The sequence below is a fragment of the Pseudophryne corroboree genome, chromosome 5 (genome assembly GCF_028390025.1).
Source record: "Pseudophryne corroboree isolate aPseCor3 chromosome 5, aPseCor3.hap2, whole genome shotgun sequence".
NCBI classification, from domain to species: Eukaryota; Metazoa; Chordata; class Amphibia; order Anura; family Myobatrachidae; genus Pseudophryne; species Pseudophryne corroboree.
The window spans coordinates 402,667,879-402,691,582 of record NC_086448.1 but is presented as its reverse complement, the minus strand read 5'-3'; the positions used below and the strand labels follow the sequence as shown (position 1 = coordinate 402,691,582).

Genomic DNA, 23,704 nt, shown 5'->3' with positions numbered 1-23,704 from the left:
ATAAACCTACAGCACATATGCACAGTAAAGTGATTGCGACAGAGTACATTAAAACCATTACTAATCAGGTGCTGGATACTGTTGAAGTTGTCAGTCTTTTTTGTGGTGGAAGTTTTTTGATCATTTCTCTAAATACTATTGCTTAATTGCAGGAAAAATAATTCAGATCTATAATATTACAAATGGCCCAATAATTTCTTTTGAACCAGTTTGAAGAAACAACTTGAAGTTATTGTTACTGATTTGTCATTTTTTCCAGTTCTGTATATGCACATACTGTATCTCTGTGCACCTAGCTAGACAAAGATATGAAAAAATAGATCATATACAGTACATACCAATGAGTATAAGATATACTTGATTGAACTCACATGCATAGAGATGAAACTTGCTTAACAGCCTCTCCTTCCTGTTGCAATGATAATATATAACTTTCTTTTCCACCACCCTTAAAGACAAAAAAATATAATAGATAAAGATAATGGGTTCAATACAAGTCCATTTTGTAAATGGATCCTCCATATTTCCTCTAAGGGCTAAGGTTATTTCTAGTATCCATCGTAGCTTTGAGATGGAGGCCCTGGGTTCTACATATTCAACTTTAACCTCCTCTCTGATAATTAAATGGAGGCTAAGCATTATTTCTACACCACTTTCATTGTTTCTGTAGGCATTTCCTCTACCTAAAGTGTGATTAGCTAAATTGCCATAATATTTTGTTATTCCTACCTGTGTAACCAGTGTCGAACTGGGGCATGAAGGGCCCACCTGGGGAATGTAGAGGTAGGGGCCCATGTTTAGGGGTGTGAACAGCTGACACAGAGGCCTGGCTATCTATTAAAGAGTGCATGGTTTGGGCCCCTTGATAAATATATACAGTAAACACTTGTAGTACATGCATGATAAAGTACCAGATTAATAACAGAAATGCACTGTAGAGAATACACCATAGTCCTGTGCAGTATAAGGTAACATATGTATAATGTATAATTCAAATGCACAGTCTGTAACCTGGTCCCTAAAGAAGGAGGTGGGGCCCCAAGACAGTGGGGCCCACCAGGGGTTTCCCCTGTACCCCTGTGTGCCAGTCCAACCCTGTGTATAACCCTGGTCAGTGTGTGTATGTTACTGTTATAAGCAATGCTTAAACCCATGGTTTTTTTTCTCCCTTCTCTCCTTTCCCAGTTTTGTATATTTCTTTTATATTCAATTTACTTATACCTTGAAAACTGTTAAGCGGTTAATTAATTTGTACTCAATGTATTGTTTCTTTTTTATTTTCTTTCTAAAATAATGTGTTAAATGCAAGCCTATTTTGTGACTGGATCCTCCATTTTGTTAGTACCTGGAAATGGGGCATTTACATGTAGGGAGAGTTTAGTAAGGTTATATAGACGGTATGTTGAATAAATTGTGGTCTATGCAGAGCTGTACAAATGCAAACATATGCATGTTTTCATATTAACCTCTTGTATCTGGTATAGGATTGAAGCAAGTGCAAGAAAATTTAAAGGTACCCTAAAGTCACCTAGACATGCAGTACTAAAAATGAAATCAACTAATGGCATTTTTCTCTATGCGTGCAATGGAATATATCAGTTCAATTTGAATTTAATATTGAAGATACAGTCACAAATAGACATGAGTGGTTCGGATTCTGTGGAAACCGAGCTGCTCCAAACACAATGGATCCGAGTCCACTGGAACAGTTGTTCAGTTGTTCCTGTCAGACTCGGATCCCACATCGAGGCCAAACGTCATCCTTACAGTGTTGGTTTCTCTTGGGAGTTAGATTCTATATAAGGTGCCGGGGCTTGGCGTCATTTCACAGAAACACATGCTACTGTATGCAGTGCTGACTCTACTCTATTTGCTGTGTGCTGTGTACAGACTCACAAGTGGCTTTGCTATAGGGGCACACAGCTGTATGCAGCACTAAACACAGCTGAATTGTGCTGTGTCCAGACTCATTAGTGGTTGTGCAGATTGGTGACTGTGTATATAGGGGGGCATGCTGCACGCTGCTGTGTGTTGTTCTATAATCTGCTGTATTGGGCTGTGTCCATACTCACAAGTGGCTATGCTCTGTATAGTGAATGTGTATAGGGGCACACTGCTGTATATTCACGTGGATTAATAATAAGCACTGTGATCCATACAGTTTTAGTGGAGCTGCAAGTTAAAAAATACAAACAAAAGAATATATCTATTGCTTGTACTTGTACTGTTTTGTGCACTTTGTTCACGTATATTAATAATTAGCCTTGTGCTACACACAGTTTTAAAAGAGCTACAACTTAAACAAGAAAAAAGTATATATATTGTTTGTAGTTGTACTGTTTGGTGTGCTTTGTGCACGTGGATTAATAATAAGCCGTTTGATCCATTAAACTTTAATAGATATAAATAAATAAATAAATATATATATATATATATATATATATATATATATATAGTATACAAACAACTGAGGCAGCACTCCCGGACTTAATACTTAGTGAAGAACAAAGTGCTTTACTTCAACGTTTCGAGACACTTACAACAAAAGAGTGCAGCAGCTGTTGTTTGTATGCTGTATGGGGTTTGCTGGCCCTGCAGAGGGCACCATGGCAGGTAACTTTGTGCTTACATGGGAGTGCCTGACTGTGGATCATGATATATATATATATATATATATAGATACACAAGGGGGGGGGGGTTATAGCGACCAATGGTGTCTAAAAGGATGAAAGCTCACACCATAGGTGGATGAATATAAATATAAAATACAATTTATTCACATAAATAATTTTTTACTACAAATCTCTTTCAAAAATGGGATAAAAGCAATATACACATAGAATATAATACCAGTTAAAATATATAGATAAGAAGATTTTTGCTTAACTTGGTATGTGGTCACTGCCAGGTTCCCCGACGCGTTTCGTCATTCAGACTTCATCAAGGGGTATTGGCAGAGTGGGACCAGGCTTCTATTTATACCAGTACTGATCTAATAGCAATTGTGACATCACTTCCTGTTGTTTGCACATGGTATTGCATAACAGACTAAAACCTACTAGTTACAGTTAATATATATATCCTGATTAGATCGTGTATGTAAATATAATGTTCTGTAGATGCTTTAGAGGCAGGTTTGGAGCATGAAAAATGGATAAACAATCTCATATAGGTGCGCCGGTGGGTCTTCCGCCACACTTCCGGTATCCTGACGTCGCGTCACTTCCGCCCCACTTCCGGACATGGGACCGCGCATGCGCCCGCGATTTCCACTAGTTCTGCTATTCCTAGAGGCCAGGAGTGCTCGATCAGGTTACTCCAGCGGTGGCCATCTTTGTGTTGGTTTTTCATTATCATCTCTATGCGGCGGCCATGTATGTGGGGATCAGGATCAGGAATGTTTGTATCAATCCTCCGTGGTACTCAGCATAAGAATAAATAAAGAAGTTTAATTAATGGATGAAAAAACGATCTATTTACCATAATGACAGTTCTTATGTATACTAGAGATGAGAGGGTTCGGTTCCTCGGAATCCGAACCCCCCCGAACTTCAGCCTTTTTACACGGGTCCGAGGCAGACTCGGATCTTCCCGCCTTGCTCGGTTAACCCGAGCGCGCCCGAACGTCATCATCCCGCTGTCGGATTCTCGCGAGGCTCGTATTCTATTGCGAGACTCGGATTCTATATAAGGAGCCGCGCGTCGCCGCCATTTTCATACGTGCATTCAGATTGATAGGGAGAGGACGTGGCTGGCGTCCTCTCCGTTAGAATAGATAGAGACACTTGAGTTGATTTACTACTAACTTAGTAATTTTGGGGAGCATTAGGAGTACTCAGAGTGCAGAGTTTTGCTGATAGTTACTAGTGACCACCACCAGTTTTATTTATTATTTAATATAATCCGTTCTCTGCCTGAAAAAAAAACGATACACAGTCACATACCATATCTGTGCTCAGCCTCAGTGTGCTGCATGATAATATCATCTATGTATATCTGACTGTGCTGAGTGCTCACTGCTCACACAGCTGAATTGTGGGGGAGACTGGGGTGCAGTTATAGCAGGAGTACAGTGCACACTTTTGCTGCCAGTGTGACTGACCATTGACCACCAGTATATTGTCTGCCTGAAAAAGTTAAACACTCCTGTGGTGTTTTTTTTTTTTATTCTATAAACGCATTCTGCTGACAGTGTCCAGCAGGTCCGTCATTCATTATATTATATAAATATTTACCTGCAGTAGTGTTATATTTTTTTTGTTCATCTTTATCATCTCTATATTAGCAGACGCAGTACGGTAGTCCACGGCTGTGGCTACCTCTGTGTCGTCAGTGCTCGTCCATAATTGTATACCTACCTGTGGTGGGGTTTTTTTTTCTATCTTCTTCATACTAGTAGTTTAGGAGTCTGCTGACAGTGTCCAGCAGGTCCGTCATTATATTATATATACCTGCAGTAGTGATATATATATATTTTTTATATCATTATCATCTCTATACTAGCAGACGCAGTACGGTAGTCCACAGCTGTAGCTACCTCTGTGTCGTCAGTGCTCGTCCATAATTGTATACCTACCTGTGGTGGGGTTTTTTTTTCTATCTTCTTCATACTAGTAGTTTAGGAGTCTGCTGACAGTGTCCAGCAGGTCCGTCATTATATTATATATACCTGCAGTAGTGATATATATATATATTTTTATATCATTATCATCTCTATACTAGCAGACGCAGTACGGTAGTCCACGGCTGTAGCTACCTCTGTGTCGTCAGTGCTCGTCCATAATTGTATACCTACCTGTGGTGGGTTTTTTTTTTCTATCTTCTTCATACTAGTAGTTTAGGAGTCTGCTGACAGTGTCCAGCAGGTCCGTCATTATATTATATATACCTGCAGTAGTGATATATATATATTTTTTATATCATTATCATCTCTATACTAGCAGATGCAGTACGGTAGTCCACAGCTGTAGCTACCTCTGTGTCGTCAGTGCTCGTCCATAATTGTATACCTACCTGTGGTGGGGGTTTTTTTTCTATCTTCTTCATACTAGTAGTTTAGGAGTCTGCTGACAGTGTCCAGCAGGTCCGTCATTATATTATATATACCTGCAGTAGTGATATATATATATTTTTTATATCATTATCATCTCTATACTAGCAGACGCAGTACGGTAGTCCACGGCTGTGGCTACCTCTGTGTCGTCAGTGCTCGTCCATAATTGTATACCTACCTGTGGTGGGTTTTTTTTTCTATCTTCTCCATACTAGTAGTTTAGGAGTCTGCTGACACTGTCAAGCAGGTCCGTCATTATATTATATATACCTGCAGTAGTGATATATATATATTTTTTATATCATTATCATCTCTATACTACCAGATGCAGTACGGTAGTCCACGGCTGTAGCTACCTCTGTGTCGTCAGTCACTCGTCATCCATAAGTATACTAGTATCCATCCATCTCCATTGTTTACCTGAGGTGCCTTTTAGTTGTGCCTATTAAAATATGGAGAACAACAATGTTGAGGTTCCAAAAATAGGGAAAGATCAAGATCCACTTCCACCTCGTGCTGAAGCTGCTGCCACTAGTCATGGCCGAGACGATGAAATTCCATCAACGTCGTCTGCCAAGGCCGATGCCCAATGTCATAGTACAGAGCATGTAAAATCCAAAACACAAAATATCAGTAAAAAAAGGACTCAAAAATCTAAAATAAAATCGTCGGAGGAGAAGCGTAAACTTGCCAATATGCCATTTACCACACGGAGTGGCAAGGAACGGCTGAGGCCCTGGCCTATGTTCATGGCTAGTGGTTCAGCTTCACATGAGGATGGAAGCACTCAGCCTCTCGCTAGAAAAATGAAAAGACTCAAGCTGGCAAAAGCACAGCAAAGAACTGTGCGTTCTTCGAAATCACAAATCCACAAGGAGAGTCCAATTGTGTCGGTTGCGATGCCTGACCTTCCCAACACTTGACGTGAAGAGCATGCGCCTTCCACCATTTGCACGCCCCCTGCAAGTGCTGGAAGGAGTACCCGCAGTCCAGTTCCTGATAGATTGAAGATGTCAGTGTTGAAGTACACCAGGATGAGGAGGATATGGGTGTTGCTGGCGCTGGGGAGGAAATTGACAAGGAGGATTCTGATGGTGAGGTGGTTTGTTTAAGTCAGGCACCCGGGGAGACACCTGTTGTCCGTGGGAGGAATATGGCCATTGACATGCCTGGTGAAAATACCAAAAAAATCAGCTCTTCGGTGTGGAAGTATTTCAACAGAAATGCGGACAACAGGTGTCAAGCCGTGTGTTGCCTTTGTCAAGCTGTAATAAGTAGGGGTAAGGACGTTAACCACCTCGGAACATCCTCCCTTATACGTCACTTGCAGCGCATTCATCATAAGTCAGTGACAAGTTCAAAAACTTTGGGCGACAGCGGAAGCAGTCCACTGACCAGTAAATCCCTTCCTCTTGTAACCAAGCTCACGCAAACCACCCCACCAACTCCCTCAGTGTCAATTTCCTCCTTCCCCAGGAATGCCAATAGTCCTGCAGGCCATGTCACTGGCAATTCTGACGAGTCCTCTCCTGCCTGGGATTCCTCCGATGCATCCTTGAGTGTAACGCCTACTGCTGCTGGCGCTGCTGTTGTTGCTGCTGGGAGTCGATGGTCATCCCAGAGGGGAAGTCGTAAGACCACTTTTACTACTTCCACCAAGCAATTGACTGTCCAACAGTCCTTTGCGAGGAAGATGAAATATCACAGCAGTCATCCTGCTGCAAAGCGGATAACTGAGGCCTTGGCATCCTGGGCGGTGAGAAACGTGGTTCCGGTATCCATCATTACTGCAGAGCCAACTATAGACTTGTTTGAGGTACTGTGTCCCCGGTACCAAATACCATCTAGGTTCCATTTCTCTAGGCAGGCGATACCGAAAATGTACACAGACCTCAGAAAAAGACTCACCAGTGTCCTAAAAAATGCAGTTGTACCCAATGTCCACTTAACCACGGACATGTGGACAAGTGGAGCAGGGCAGACTCAGGACTATATGACTGTGACAGCCCACTGGGTAGATGTATTGACTCCCGCCGCAAGAATAGCAGCGGCGGCACCAGTAGCAGGATCTCGCAAACGCCAACTCTTTCCTAGGCAGGCTACGCTTTGTATCACCGCTTTCCAGAATACGCACACAGCTGAAAACCTCTTACGGCAACTGAGGAAGATCATCGCAGAATGGCTTACCCCAATTGGACTCTCCTGTGGATTTGTGGCATCGGACAACGCCAGCAATATTGTGTGTGCATTAAATCTGGGCAAATTCCAGCACGTCCCATGTTTTGCACATACCTTGAATTTGGTGGTGCAGAATTATTTAAAAAACGAGAGGGGCGTGCAAGAGATGCTGTCGGTGGCCAGAAGAATTGCGGGACACTTTCGGCGTACAGGCACCACGTACAGAAGACTGGAGCAACACCAAAAACGCCTGCCTGCCATCATCTGAAGCAAGAAGTGGTAACGAGGTGGAATTCAACCCTCTATATGCTTCAGAGTTTGGAGGAGCAGCAAAAGGCCATTCAAGCCTATACAACTGACCACGATATAGGAGGTGGAATGCACCTGTCTCAAGCGCAGTGGAGAATGATTTCAACGTTGTGCAAGGTTCTGCAACCTTTTGAACTTGCCACACGTGAAGTCAGTTCAGACACTGCCAGCCTGAGTCAGGTCATTCCCCTCATCAGGCTTTTGCAGAAGAAGCTGGAGACATTGAAGGAGGAGCTAACACTGAGCGATTCCGCTAGGCATGTGGGACTTGTGGATGGAGCCCTTAATTCGCTTAACAAGGATTCACGGGTGGTCAATCTGTTGAAATCAGAGCACTACATTTTGTCCACCGTTCTCGATCCTAGATTTAAAACCTACGTTGTATCTCTCTTTCCGGCAGACACAAGTCTGCAGGGGTTCAAAGAACTGCTGGTGAGAAAATTGTCAAGTCAAGCGGAACGCGACCTGTCAACATCTCCTCCTTCACATTCTCCCGCAACTGGGGGTGCGAGGAAAAGGCTCAGAATTCCGAGCCCACCCGCTGGCGGTGATGCAGGGCAGTCTGGAGCGACTGCTGATGCTGACATCTGGTCCGGACTGAAGGACCTGCCAACGATTACGGACATGTCGTCTACTGTCACTGCATATGATTCTCTCACCATTGAAAGAATGGTGGAGGATTATATGAGTGACCGCATCCAAGTAGGCACGTCAGACAGTCCGTACGTATACTGGCAGGAAAAAGAGGCAATTTGGAGGCCCTTGCACAAACTGGCTTTATTCTACCTAAGTTGCCCTCCCACAAGTGTGTACTCCGAAAGAGTGTTTAGTGCCGCCGCTCACCTTGTCAGCAATCGGCGTACGAGGTTACTTCCAGAAAATGTGGAGAAGATGATGTTCATTAAAATGAATTATAATCAATTCCTCCATGGAGACATTCACCAGCAGCAATTGCCTCCACAAAGTACACAGGGAGCTGTGATGGTGGATTCCAATGGGGACGAATTGATAATCTGTGAGGAGGGGGATGTACACGGTGATGAATCGGAGGATGATGATGAGGTGGACATCTTGCCTCTGTAGAGCCAGTTTGTGCAAGGAGAGATTAATTGCTTCTTTTTTGGTGGGGGTCCAAACCAACCCGTCATTTCAGTCACAGTCGTGTGGCAGACCCTGTCACTGAAATGATGGGTTGGTTAAAGTGTGCATGTCCTGTTTATACAACATAAGGGTGGGTGGGAGGGCCCAAGGACAATTCCATCTTGCACCTCTTTTTTCTTTCATTTTTCTTTGCGTCATGTGCTGTTTGGGGAGTGTTTTTTGGAAGGGCCATCCTGCGTGACACTGCAGTGCCACTCCTAGATGGGCCAGGTGTTTGTGTCGGCCACTAGGGTCGCTTATCTTAGTCACACAGCTACCTCATTGCGCCTCTTTTTTTTCTTCTTTGCGTCATGTGCTGTTTGGGGAGTATTTTTTGGAAGGGCCATCCTGCGTGACACTGCAGTGCCACTCCTAGATGGGCCAGGTGTTTGTGTCGGCCACTAGGGTCACTTATCTTAGTCACACAGCTACCTCATTGCGCCTCTTTTTTTTCTTCTTTGCGTCATGTGCTGTTTGGGGAGTATTTTTTGGAAGGGCCATCCGGCCTGACACTGCAGTGCCACTCCTAGATGGGCCAGGTGTTTGTGTCGGCCACTTGGGTCGCTGAGCTTAGTCATCCAGCGACCTCGGTGCAAATTTTTGGACTAAAAATAATATTGTGAGGTGTGAAGTGTTCAGAATAGACTGAAAATGAGTGGAAATTATGGTTATTGAGGTTAATAATACTTTGGGATCAAAATTACCCCCAAATTCTATGATTTAAGCTGTTTTTTAGGGTCTTTTGAAAAAAACACCCGAATCCAAAACACACCCGAATCAGACAAAAAAAATTCGGTGAGGTTTTGCCAAAACGCGTTCGAACCCAAAACACGGCCACGGAACCGAACCCAAAACCAAAACACAAAACCCGAAAAATTTCCGGTGCACATCCCTAATGTATACTAAAAACGGTATTCATTATTACTATTGAGGTGATAAAGCCAGCATATAAACATATGAGTAAATAAATTACAAGTTGCTATATGTAATTAGTACATTAATAACCAATTAGTAGTATAAATAAGGGATATTTATAAGGTGCAGATTAAATTAATAAATATATGTAAAAATATGTAAAAATATATGAGTAACAATAAATATAAGGTGCTTCGTGCAATTATCATATTTAACAAGATTAATAATATTCATAAGGTGCAGATTGAGATATTGGAATTAGTGTAAAAGTAGTAATAGTGACATGTTCATGTAGGCTTTTTTCGTCAAGGTGGTAATAGTGACATGCTCATATAGGCTTTTTATAATAGTTAAGTTACAGTACCTGATCTTCCCAGGTGGTCTCCCTAGTCTGGTACTGATCAGGCCCAACACTGCTTTGCTTCCAAGATCGGGCGAGATTGGGCATTTCCAGTGTGGTTTGACTGTAATAATTACTTACCATACATGTGTCAATACTACTCATAATATGACTAGATGCATATAGTGACTGGCCTAAAGGGAAGGTGGGAGGGGGATGGTGATATCAGCAGGGAGTGTAGGTGGAGTGAGGAGGGGTGGGGTGGGAGGGTAGGGTGGGGAGGGGGGAAAGTGATGGCAAGGGGTGGGGGGAGAGAAAAGAGTGGGTTGGGATCCAACCGTAAGATCATGATGGCAAGAACGATTTCACAGGAACGGCAATTTCATAATAATCATTAAATCCCTTCGGGTGGAGTGTCTGCAGTTGGAATATCCAATACATTTCTCTGCATGAAAGTTTATTAGCCAGGTCACCACCACTCGCTCCCAGCTTCACAAGTTCAATTGCTTTAAAAGTCAATGCTTCTGGGTTGGAGTTGTGTGCTGTGTTGAAATGTTCGGATACTGCATGGTTCTCCATTTTGTTCTTTATATTGCGGACGTGTTCTTGGATCCTTATTTTAAGTGGTCTCTTTGTTTTTCCCACATATTGTTTTCCGCACTCACATTCCAATAATAGATCACCGATTGGGTATTACAGTTTATGAAGTCTTTGATTTTGTATACTTCCTTTTTCTCTATGTGTCCATGAATGTTTTCCTCACTGGGTGTAGGTACCTACAGATGTTACATCGGCCACACTTGAAGGATCCAGTGCATTTTGGCATTCGTAATTACTCTTCAGAGTCCTTGCGTAGCATACTTGGGGCTAATACATCTTTAAGATTTTTTTATTTCCTGAAGACGATCTCGGGGCGAGGAGGCAGGATTTCTTTAAGGACAGGGTCCTTAAATATATATATATATATACTGTATAAAATCGATTGCTTGCACTGTAAAGTGTGCTTTGTCCGCTTGCATTAATAATAAGCCCTGTGATCCACACAGTTTTAACTAGAGATGAGCGGGTTTAGTTCTCTTGGAACCGAATCCCCCTGAACTTTGCGATCCAAGCCGGGATCCGAGCCCGGCTTGGGTTTTCCCGCCTGCCTTGACTACGCCAACGAGGTAAAACGTCATCTTAACCCACTGTCGGATTCTCGCAGGTTTTGGATTGTAATCGGTGCCATCTTCACTCTGGCATTGGAAAGTGTACTGGATGGACGTGTCTGTCTCAGTACTGGGTGGCGTGGTGTGGTGTGCAGCGGGTAGGGGTGCCCTCTGTGCTGTATCTGAAATATGGGTGCTCTCTCTGTCAGCTGTATCTGAAAAAGGGGTGCTCTCTCTCAGTCTGCTGTATCTGAAAAAGGGGTGCTCTCTCTTTCTGCTGTATTTGAAAAAGGAGTGCTCTCTCTGTCTGCTGTATCTGAAAAGGGGGTGCTCTCTCTGCTCTATCTGAAAAAGGGGTATTCTCTGTCTGCTTTATCTGAAAAAGCGGTGCTCTCTCTGCTGTATCTGAAAACGGGTGCTCTCTCTGCTGTATCTGAAAAAGGGGTGTTCTCTGTCTGCTGTATCTGAAAAAGGGGTGTTCTCTGTCTGCTGTATCTGAAAAAGGGGTGTTCTCTGTCTGCTGTATCTGAAAAAGGGGTGCTCTCTCTGTCTGCTATATCTAAAAAATAGGTGCTCTCTCTCTCTCTGTCTGCTGTATCTGAAAACGGGGTGCTCTGTCCATCCATCCAGGAGCTCTGCCCCAGTATAAAATTAAAATAATAAAAGCTAAAAACATAAAGCCTAAAATAATATAAAAATATATATATTTATTTTGTTAGTGCTGTAACCTAGTGTACTATACAATTTTTATTTAATTTTTATAAGTACTATGACACTACCGGTCAGACCGTAGTATATTATTTCCTACTGATACAAGTATTGTGCAATGCTGTCAGTGAAGTCAACCACAGTGTGTAATTATTAATTATTATATACATTTCTGACTCATTTGTGCGATGCTATCGGTGAAGGTCAACCCCACTTTGTGTTGATAGAAATGGAGGCTACTACTAGTGCTGAAGCTGCTGCCACTAGTCATGACATTGACAATGCAAGTCCATCAACGTCATCTGCTAAGGCAGTTGCCCAAGGGCAGAGATGGATAAGCCAGGGTATGTAAAATAATTTAATTTTAAAAAATCTAAAGGAAAGTTTGCTGCAGAGGCAGTAAGACAAAATGCGCATTCAGAATCCGGACCATCAGACTTTCTTGAGGAAAGTTTAAAGGTATCCACGTCAGCTGACATTTCTCACACTGTACTCATAGAGAAGCCTCTTTCACCTCCTTCCACTATTTCTGAAACATCTGCACATGTGGGGAGCAGTACAAGTAAAGATGGTGATGAACCTGATGAGGATGACATAATACAAATTGAGGTTTTGTGGGTGGAAGTGGGACAGGATGAGAGGGATATATGTGTACCATCTGAAAGTGACAATGTTGATGATGATGTTGTTTGTGTAAGTCAGCCACCGGTGGCTACAGATGTTGACCATGATAAAAAGAAAGCCATTGCGATGCCTGGGCAGAAGACCAAAAAGCTACCTCTTGGGTGTGGGATTATTTTAACCCCAATCCTAACAATATTTATGAAAGCATCTGCTCCATTTGTGAGGCCAAAATTAGTAGAGGTAGGAACGTTAGCCATCTAGGCACCTCCTCCATGTTATATCATTTACGGCGAAGACATGAATTTTATTGTATAATATTATAATGTAATTAACACCTCATCATCAACATCCTCAAAATAATTACTTTACGGAGGAAGTCCTTCTAAAAAATTGTTTTGTGGGGGCCAAAACAAACCAATCATTTCAGCCTTAAGTGAAGGTCCCTGTCGCTGAAATGATTAGTTTGCTAAACTGTGCATGTCTTGTTTAATATATACAACATAAGGATGGGTGGGAGGACAATTCCATCTTGCACCTAATTTCTTTACGTTATGTACTCTTTGGAGCATTTTTTGGGCATAGTTTATAAAACTGCCATCCTGTCTGCTACTACAGTGCCACTCCTAGATATGCTAGGTGTTTGTGTCACCCACTTCTGTCGCTCAGCTTAGTCATCCAGCTACCTCGGAGAAACCTTTTGGCCTAAACTGGATAAAAACAATATTGTGAGCTGTGAGGTGTTCAAAATAGATTGGTAATGAGTGGAAATGAATGTTATTGAAGTTAATAATACTGTAGGAACACAAACACCCCCAAATTCTGTAATTTTTGCTGTTTTTATGATTTAATAAAATATATATATATGAACCAAAACCAAAATGCACATGATTGGTTTTGACAAAACCAATCCAAAAACAAACCACAAAGAAAAAAAAACCTAAAACCCAAACAATGGGCACTATTTAAAGTGGCAATCATTTACATGGCAAAATCAACCTTGTTTTGCCATGTAAATGAGTCCTGCTTTAAAAAAATAGGATAGCTCTCCCAAAATCTCTCACTTTGATTCTCACACCCTAGTACATTCTCCCCCAGAGATAAGACTTATTGTGCATGAGGGGCATTCCAAGGATAAAGTCCTGTAATTTTGAGTGGGAGCAAATAATGGGTAACGGTCGTTAGGTCGACACAACTTAGGTCGACACTCATTAGGTCGACCACTGAAGGTAGACAATGCCATTAGGTCGACATGCATTAGGTCGACATGGCCATTAGGTCGACATGTACTAGGTCAACAAGTCAAAAGGTCAACATGAATTTTTCACATTTTTTAAATTTTTGGATTTTTTCATACTTGACGATCCATGTGGACTACGATTGGACCGGTAATCTGTGCCGAGTGAAGCGAGGCACCTTGCCCGAAGCATGGCGAGCAAAGCGAGCCATGCGAGGGGACACGGTGTACTAATTTGGTTTCCCGGTCACTTTACGGAGAAAACTACACCAAAAACAATCAAACACCTCATGTCGACCTTTTGACCTGTCAACCTAGTACATGTCGTCCTAATGCCCATGTCGACCTAATGCATGTCGACCTAATGGCAATATCGACCTTCAGTTGTCGACCTAATGAGTGTCAACCTAAGTTGGGTCCACCGAATGATCAATAGCCCAAATAATGCGTGTGGATGAGAGACGCAGCTCTTTTGCAGAGCGGAGAGGTCGGTGTTAGGCGCCGAGGGTCCGCTCGTCAGTGCGGCCGGCGCCTAGCAACGGGGACGCCACTGTCGGATCGTGTTCCCCGTTGCTGGGTCTAAGTTTATATCATCACTGGTTTCCTGGCTGTGTAGCATGCAGCTGCACGGCATGTTGTAATTATCACTCATCTGTTTCCCTGGCCATGCAGCTTGTCAGCTGCATGGCATTTAATCCAATCAGCCTCCAAACAGCTGATTGGAAGACTCTCTGTTAAAAGCACTCCCAGGACTCCTCACAGACGCCGGTGATAGCTTCCTGTTTGCCTGATTCTGCTGCAGAGAGAGTTCCCAGTCCCGGTCTGTTCGTTTGTTCCTGTTCTCAGTGATCCAGTACTCGGAAGTTACCATCTGTTCCTGGAGTCTGACCGAGCACCTTTAACATCTGGTGGTGTTCGTGAGTCGCGGCGCAGCCGTGTGTTGCGGCTTGTCCGCTACTATTTATTATTGTGTTTATTTTGAGTTCTGGAGCTTTGCGGAGGATTCCGCTTCCACAAGATCCACTCTGGTGTCCAGCGGTGCCGGATAGGAGTGTCGGATCCGTGGATCCTTGGTTGTACTTTTCCCTGGCGGCTAGTCCGCACATACCTTTTGATTTAGTTAAGTTAGCTTGTAACCCCTGGCTTGGTTGCTTAGTCAGAGGGCCCCTTGTTATCTCCCTGTCTCGGACTTCCCCTTGTCTCCCATTAAGACCTGCGGGGGCATCGGGGTTGGGCAGACATAATCCGCCCTTCGAACGCGGCTGCCATGGGCTCAAGCAACCATAGTCTCGCAGGGGATTTCTGATAACACGGGCGAGACAACGGAGTTAGGGCGCCAGGGGTTACTAGGCTCTCCAGCTCCCACAACCTGTATTTCATTCCTGTACTCAGATCTCTGCCATAAGATCTTCTCCAGTCTGGAGTACAGGAATCATAACATTATCACCGGCCAGACAAAAGAAAAAATTTCAACAGGAGTTAATTTTTTCACTTATCCAGTAGGGAGAATTTTGTCGGCCTCATGAATCCCACCGGTGTTGGGCCAAATCCTGGCCAGTTTTTGGTTAGTCAGATTCAGGAACTTACCCAGATGGTTCAGGATCTGTCCCTCCGGGTGAGCTCACAGGAAGATCTGTTACGGACTTCCCCGAGGGTCATCCCTGAACCAAAAATGCATCTGCCTGACCGTTTTTCTGGGGATAGAAAACAGTTTTTTAATTTTAAAGAGTCTTGTAAACTGTATTTTCGTTTAAGACCAGTTTCCTCAGGTACGGAGGCTCAGCGGGTTGGAATTATAATTTCTCTGCTTCAGGGGGATCCTCAGACCTGGGCTTTTGGTTTAAAGACAGACGATCCGGCCTTATCGTCTGTAGACGCTTTTTTGAAATCTTTAGGGCTATTGTATGACGACCCTGATAGAGAGGCATCCGCAGAAAGTCAGTTGCGTGCTCTAAGACAGGGTAGGAATCCTGCAGAGAATTATTGTACGGAGTTTCGCCGTTGGTCGAACGACTGTGGCTGGAATGATCCTGCCCTGCGCAGTCAGTTTCGCCTCGGCTTATCTGAATCTATAAAAGACAGCCTCCTTCAGTATCCCGCTCCTGAGAACCTTGATAAACTCATGGAGCTCTCTATTAAAATAGATCGTCGGCTCAGAGAGCGGAGGACTGAGAAAGGGGCATCTGTAGTTTCTTTTCCCTGTGTTTCTTCCGTTCCGATAGACATGGAGGAGCCTATGCAGATTGGTCTCTCCAAATTGTCTCCGGAAGAAAGAACCAGGAGGCAAAATTCTGGTCTGTGTTTGTACTGCGGAGGTAAGGGACATTTTGCCCGTAGTTGCCCAAACAAGTCGGGAAACTTCCTGACCAAGTGAATAGTGAGGGGGTTCACTTTGGTCTACAGCTCATCTCCTCAAATAATTCACTATTGGTTCCTGCTAAAGTTTCTTATGACAGCCTCTGTTCCTCGGTCTCTGCTTTTGTGGACAGTGGAGCTGCAGGAAACTTTATGGACTTAACATGGGCCAAGGCCTTAGGTATTCCTCAGTTAACCTTAAGTAGGTGTATCACCATGCATGGTTTAGATGGGAGTCCCTTATCCAATGGGGTTATTTCTCTATGTACACCTCCTGTTTTGCTCTCGGTGGGAGCTCTACATTCTGAAAAGATTGAGTTTTTTCTTACCCATTGTCCAGCAGTTCCTGTGGTTCTGGGTCACCCTTGGCTGGCCTTTCATAATCCCATCATAGATTGGCAGTCTGGGGAGATTCTACAATGGAGTACCATCTGTGATAAAGAATGTATTACACTTCCTATCCGAGTAGCTGCTGCCAGGTCCGCACATATTCCTGGAGAGTACCAAGATTTTTTGGATGTGTTTTCCAAGGGCAATGCGGATATTTTGCCTCCCCATAGGCCTTATGATTGTACCATTGAGTTAATTCCTGGTGCCACGTTGCCTAAAGGAAGGTTATATGCATTGTCTGGTCCTGAAACTGTGGCCATGAATGAGTATGTGAAAGAAAGTCTTGAGAAAGGGTTTATCAGGCCATCTAAATCCCCTTTAAGTGCAGGTTTTTTCTTCGTAGAGAAGAAGGATGGTTCCCTCAGACCCTGCATTGACTTTCGAGCCCTGAATAAAATCTCAGTAAAGAATACTTACCCTCTGCCTCTGATCTCTGTCCTCTTTGATCAGCTACGTTCGGCTGTTATTTTTTCCAAGATTGACCTGAGAGGAGCATATAATCTCATTAGAATCAGATCGGGGGATGAGTGGAAAACGGCATTCAGTACTCAATCAGGTCACTATGAGTATCTGGTCATGCCTTTCGGCCTATCTAACGCTCCGGCAGTCTTTCAGGATCTCATTAATGATGTGCTCCGTGAGTTTCTGGGAAGATTCGTTGTGGTCTATTTAGACGACATTTTGATTTATTCTGACTCTATAGAACAACATGTTACCCAGGTGCGTCAGGTACTTAAGAAATTACGTGAAAATCACTTGTATGCCAAACCGGAGAAGTGTGAATTTCACGTCACGGAGGTATCCTTTTTAGGGTACATTATTTCCCCTCGGGGATTCCGAATGGAACCTAAGAAGCTCCAAGCCATCCTGAGTTGGGCGCAACCCACCAACTTAAAAGCAATTCAGCGCTTTTTAGGGTTTGCGAACTACTACAGAAGGTTTATTCACTCTTTCTCTGACATAGTTGCTCCCATTGTGGCACTCACTAAGAAGGGAGCAGATCCTACCAATTGGTCATGTGAAGCTAAAGTATCTTTTCAGGCCTTGAAACAAGCCTTTGTCTCAGCCCCTGTCCTTAGACATCCCAACCCAGAATTGCCTTTCATCGTTGAGGTAGATGCCTCGGAGGTTGGTGTAGGGGCTATCCTTTCTCAGAAGGATCCAGATTCCCTTGAGTTACATCCTTGTGCCTTTATGTCCAGGAAATTCTCATCTGCTGAATCCAACTACGATGTTGGTAATCGGGAGTTGCTGGCTATTAAATGGGCTTTTGAGGAGTGGAGACATTGGCTTGAAGGAGCGACCCATACCATTTCTGTTTTGACAGATCACAAAAATCTTCAATACATTGAATCAGCTAAGCGACTGAATGCCCGACAGGCTCGTTGGGCTTTATTTTTCACTCGTTTCAAATTCATTATCACCTTCAGACCTGGTTCCAAGAATACCAAGGCAGATGCCCTCTCACGCAGTTTTCTTCCCGCTCAAGACAACAGTCCTGTTACTCTCATACTTCCGCCTTCAGTCATTCAGGCAGGTCTCACACAGGATGTTTTTTCTCAATTGAAGCTGCTTCAACATCAAGCTCCGGGAAATACTCCTGCTGGTCGTCTTTTTGTTCCTGAGTTTTTGAGAGCAACTGTTTTGGAGGAATTTCATGATAGCAAAGTTGCAGGGCATCTGGGAGTCGCTAAAACTTTTGAATTGGTATCCCGCTCAGTGTGGTGGCCTGGTCTTTCTAAAGACATTAAAGAGTTTGTTTTTTCGTGTCAGGTCTGTGCACAGCATAAAGTTCCCCGTTCTTTGCCTATTGGTCAACTTATGCCATTGAATGTTCCTCTTAGACCATGGTCGCATATCTCCATGGATTTTGTGGTGGATCTCCCTCTGTCAGCTGGATGCACAGTCATATGGGTGGTAGTGGACCGTTTTAGTAAGATGGCTCATTTTATTGGTCTTCCCCGATTGCCATCTGCCCAGGGATTGGCAGTCTTGTTCCTCCGTCATGTTTTCAGACTCCATGGGTTACCCACTGATATTGTTTCTGACAGGGGTCCACAATTCATTGCACAGTTTTGGAAGTCTTTTTGTGCTTCGTTAAAAATGAAATTATCATTAACCTCCGGTTATCATCCACAATCAAATGGACAGACTGAGCGAGTGAACCAATCCTTAAAACAATATTTGCGTTTGTACTCGGCCAAACTCCAAAATGACTGGTCTGAGTTTCTTCCATTGGCAGAGTTTGCTTATAATAATGCCTGTCATTCCTCCACCAATGTGTCTCCATTTTTTGCAGTTTTTGGTTTCCACCCCAGAGCTAATTCATTTTTCCAACATTCCTCTGTCTCCTCTCTGGCCCTGACCTCTCATCTTAAACTTATTTGGAAAAAAGTGCACATAGCTCTCAGAAAAGCAGCTTTCAAGGAAAAAGATTTTTCGGACAGGTTCCGGCGGCCGTGCACTTTTAGAGTAGGAGACAGGGTGTGGCTGTCGACTCGCAATATCAAACTTCGACAAACCTCAGCCAGATTGGGTCCTAGATTTATTGGACCATTTCTCATTATCAAAAAAGTCAATCCAGTTGCTTTCCGGTTACAGCTACCAAAAACGTTACGAATCGGAAATACCTTCCATTGCTCGTTGCTCAAACCATATGTTTCATCTAGCAGATTTCCTCGTAAAAAACCTCAGGGGAGATCACCAGTTAATGTACAGGGTCAGCAGGAGTTCGTGGTTGAGAAGGTTCTCGATTCCAAGCTGTCCCGGGGTCGGCTTTATTTTTTGGTGCATTGGAAAGGTTATGGTCCTGAGGAAAGGTCGTGGGTCCTAGATGAGGACCTTCATGCCCCAAGGCTCAAAAGGGCATTTTTTCAAGAATTTCCTCAGAAACCCGGATTTAGGGGTTCCTTGACCCCTCCTCAAGGGGGGGGGTACTGTTAGGCGCCGAGGGTCCGCTCGTCAGTGCGGCCGGCGCCTAGCAACGGGGACGCCACTGTCGGATCGTGTTCCCCGTTGCTGGGTCTAAGTTTATATCATCACTGGTTTCCTGGCTGTGTAGCATGCAGCTGCACGGCATGTTGTAATTATCACTCATCTGTTTCCCTGGCCATGCAGCTTGTCAGCTGCATGGCATTTAATCCAATCAGCCTCCAAACAGCTGATTGGAAGACTCTCTGTTAAAAGCACTCCCAGGACTCCTCACAGACGCCGGTGATAGCTTCCTGTTTGCCTGATTCTGCTGCAGAGAGAGTTCCCAGTCCCGGTCTGTTCGTTTGTTCCTGTTCTCAGTGATCCAGTACTCGGAAGTTACCATCTGTTCCTGGAGTCTGACCGAGCACCTTTAACATCTGGTGGTGTTCGTGAGTCGCGGCGCAGCCGTGTGTTGCGGCTTGTCCGCTACTATTTATTATTGTGTTTATTTTGAGTTCTGGAGCTTTGCGGAGGATTCCGCTTCCACAAGATCCACTCTGGTGTCCAGCGGTGCCGGATAGGAGTGTCGGATCCGTGGATCCTTGGTTGTCCTTTTCCCTGGCGGCTAGTCCGCACATACCTTTTGATTTAGTTAAGTTAGCTTGTAACCCCTGGCTTGGTTGCTTAGTCAGAGGGCCCCTTGTTATCTCCCTGTCTCGGACTTCCCCTTGTCTCCCATTAAGACCTGCGGGGGCATCGGGGTTGGGCAGACATAATCCGCCCTTCGAACGCGGCTGCCATGGGCTCAAGCAACCATAGTCTCGCAGGGGATTTCTGATAACACGGGCGAGACAACGGAGTTAGGGCGCCAGGGGTTACTAGGCTCTCCAGCTCCCACAACCTGTATTTCATTCCTGTACTCAGATCTCTGCCATAAGATCTTCTCCAGTCTGGAGTACAGGAATCGTAACAGTCGGGTAGGGAAATATTTTGATATGAATGAAGAGATATATGTTGGTGCAGTTTGGTTGTTAACCTTGTATGTAAGTAAAAGTATTTTATATTGAATTTGGCTGAATACCAGTAACCAATGGAGGAACTAACAGAGAGGATCTGGAGACAATGAACATCTAGTGAAGAAAATCAGCATTGCAGTTGCATTCAAAATGGATTGTAGTGTTGAGAGCCTATTTTTGGGAAGACAAGTAATGATCCTATTGCAATAATCAATGCAGGAGATCATGAGTGCATGGACTAGAGTTATTGCAGTGTAAGATATGGTCATATTTTGGATATGTTTCTTAAATGCATGTAACATGATTTTGAGACTAAATGTGGGTAACAGAGGACAGTTCATAGTCAAGACTGACACCTAGGCAGTGAGCTTGTGGGGTAGGGTTGATTGTTGAGTTATTAACAGTGATTGAGATATCAGGTTGGTACTATTTTTTGCTGTTGTGTATATACCATATTCTGTTTTGGAAATATGAAGTTTGAGGTGGCGAGATGATATCCAAGATGATATGGCAGAAAAGCCTTCAGTAACATGGCACAATACAGATGGTGACAAATCTTGGGAGGATAGGTAGATTTGAGTATCATTCACATACAGATGATACTGAAATCCAAAAGAACTGATTAGTTTGCCAAGAAATGTGGTATAGATTGAGAAAAGAAGAGGACCCAAGACTAAGCCTTGCAGTACTCTAATTGATAAAGGTATAGAAGAGGAAGTGGATTCAGAAAAAACAAACACTTAAAGAGCAATTAGATAGGTTGAGAACCAAGAAAGGTTTGTGCCCTGGAGACCTAGGGATTGCATTGTTTGTATGAGAAGAGAGTGATCAACAGTGTCAAAAGCAGCAGAGATATCAAGGAGAAATAAAAGTGAGTAATGGCCTTTAGATTTAGCATTTGACAGATCATTCACTACCTTAGACAATGCTGTTTCTGTGGAGTGTTAAGCATCAAGGCCTGACTGAACTGGGTCCAATAAGTTGTATGATATATATTTATTGTTTGTACTGATTGGTGCACTCTACTGTAGTGCGCTTTGTTCACATACATCCAGAGGCGGATTGGCCATAGGGCTTACAGGGAAGATCCCCGGTGGGCCGACGCACCCGCGGGCCTTTTTTGTTTGAGGACATGTGGTCCTATTTATAGACATAATGAATAAGATGCAAAATAATTTGCATATATGAAAATTTCTTTGACCTGTGATTGCAGATGATCTAGAGTATGCTCTGTCTGCCTGCTTGGCTGACATAAAAGATTGAGTGAATAGTGATTGGGATACGGTTGGTGTAATAAGCAAGAAAATATATCTTTCTAAAGAATTATATAGTTTCCTAAATTCTAAAGGTGTATCATATAATGTGCTCATAATATTTTATTTTATTTCCTTTTAACTTCCCCCATGATGCTGGACATGACCACTATCTGGAAAGTCTTGGGGGGGAGGGTGCTGCTGCCATGGCCCATGGCTAGACCTTACACCTCTGGTGCTGCCCAAGAAGGGCCAATAGTACAATTTTTTCCAGGGCCGCTTTTTGTTCTCAATCCGCCCCTGCATACATCTGTAATCCATGTGATCCCCGCAGTATTCTACAGCTTTACAACTATCAGTTTAGAGAATAGCAACCAAATACTCGTGCAGCAGCTGCTGCAACTAGTCATAATAACGATGCTAGGCCAGCTACGTCATCTACTAAAGCTAATGCTCAAGGACATAGCCAGTGCATCTTAAATCAAAACCCAATATACAGTGTTAAAGAAAACACCTCCTATAAAAGGAAGGTTTGGTGCAGAAAAACATAAAATTGAGAACATACTATAGAGTGGCAAGGAAAGGCTCAGGCCTTGGCCTTGGCCTTTATTTATGAATGATGGATCTGCAACTGTCAGTGAGGCATCTTTTACAATAGGTGTAAAAGAAATGAAAACCACTAAGGCAGTAGAACAAACTGTCTAGGGAGTATATTTTCTAAATGTTAATTTGGGTCGATGTTGATCGATTTTTTTTTGTCGATGTAGGCTTGATTTTTGATTGATTTTTTTGTTTCATGGTCTAAATCACACATTTACTAACAGATGATTTTTGATATCCTTTTAAAAACAGTAAAAGACAATCTGTTAGTAAATGTTAGATTTAGGGGTATATTTAATAAAAATTGATCGGGGATGATTTTTAATACATTTGTGGTTGACGATTGGTTGATTTTAATTTCAGTATCTATTTTTCCACATGTACTAACATTTTAAAATACATTTCAGTCCTTCTGAAAATAAAACAAGCACTTCAACCACATAAGTGGCAGTTCCTGTCGCTGAAGTGCTTGGTTTGTTAAACTGTGCATGTTCTTTTTAATATCCAACACAAGGGTGGGGGGGATCCAAGGACAATTCCATCTTGCACCACTTTTCATATCTGCCACGGCTGTGTGGCAATATTTCATAGATGTGCTATAAACTGCCTTGTGTTTGTGCCACTTCTCTGGCGCTTAGTAACCAGCCAGCTTGCTGCAACCTTTGGCTGTTATTGGTGAAAACAATATTATGAGCTGTGAGGTGGTCAAAATTCATTGGAAACAACTTGAAATTAATTTTATTGAGGTTAATAATATTCTAGGAACAAAAAAGTTCCAAATTATACGATTTTAGTTTTTTTTGTCAATTAAAAAAAGAAAATCCAAATTCAAATCCAAAAGCCAGATGACGAATCAGAGCCAAATCCAAATCCAGCAAAAATGGTCTGGCGCACTTCTCTAGTCACAAACAGTGGACATATGTTCTTGGTGGACATACAGTATCACGTTCACAAAGTAACTTCCAAAGGCTTTCCTGCTGCTATGAATCTTTGCAGTTACCTCAGTTATATCTTGGCCTGTGCTTTTTTTCTATGAAAAAGATGCCAGTATACACCTAAATGTACAATTTAATACAATATTTATAGTAGCTTCCACAACCAGGATGAGTATTCAAATGCTTATTTTATCACTTTCTAAAATTAATTGAATGATTTATTCAATTTTCTAGAACTAATCATAAAAATTAAAACTTATACCCTAAAAAAGAGCTGAGTACCATCAGAAAAAAATGATCTTGACCCACCCCTGTTAGTAGTGGTCCCAACTCCTCCCTGACTGAAACAAAACTGCAAAGGTGCACACAATGGTCTATTTCAGCAGAATCATCCAGAGCTAAAACTACATGTGTGCCAGGTGGGTCTGGCATACAGCACAGTCGCCCTGGGGGCGCAACTGGCCGCATCCCGTTAATTTACTCAGCGGTATTGCAATGAGTCAAACTGACTCATTACAAGCTGCCAGAGAGGAGCAGCAGTGCCGGAGGCAGGAGAGAAGGACGTGGAGGGAGTGGGAGGAGGGAGCCGCAGC

At 43.2% G+C, this 23,704-nt stretch overlaps 1 protein-coding gene and 1 pseudogene across 10 annotated transcripts in view; both read right to left on the bottom strand.

Annotated features, from left to right (window-relative positions):
- Positions 1 to 23,704, bottom strand: part of LOC134927784 (poly(rC)-binding protein 3-like) — a 2,026,162-nt gene that overhangs the window by 1,210,126 nt on the left and 792,332 nt on the right. For 8 of the 10 annotated variants that reach the window (XM_063922741.1, XM_063922740.1, XM_063922743.1 and 5 more), the window contains one exon: positions 372 to 448. The exons of the other annotated variants lie outside the window; for them this stretch is intronic. The gene's annotated coding sequence lies outside the window, so the exon portion shown is untranslated. The remainder of the gene's footprint in view (positions 1 to 371; positions 449 to 23,704) is intronic. 10 annotated transcript variants of the gene reach the window in all.
- LOC134931636 (5S ribosomal RNA) lies at positions 9,948 to 10,067 on the bottom strand (annotated as a pseudogene).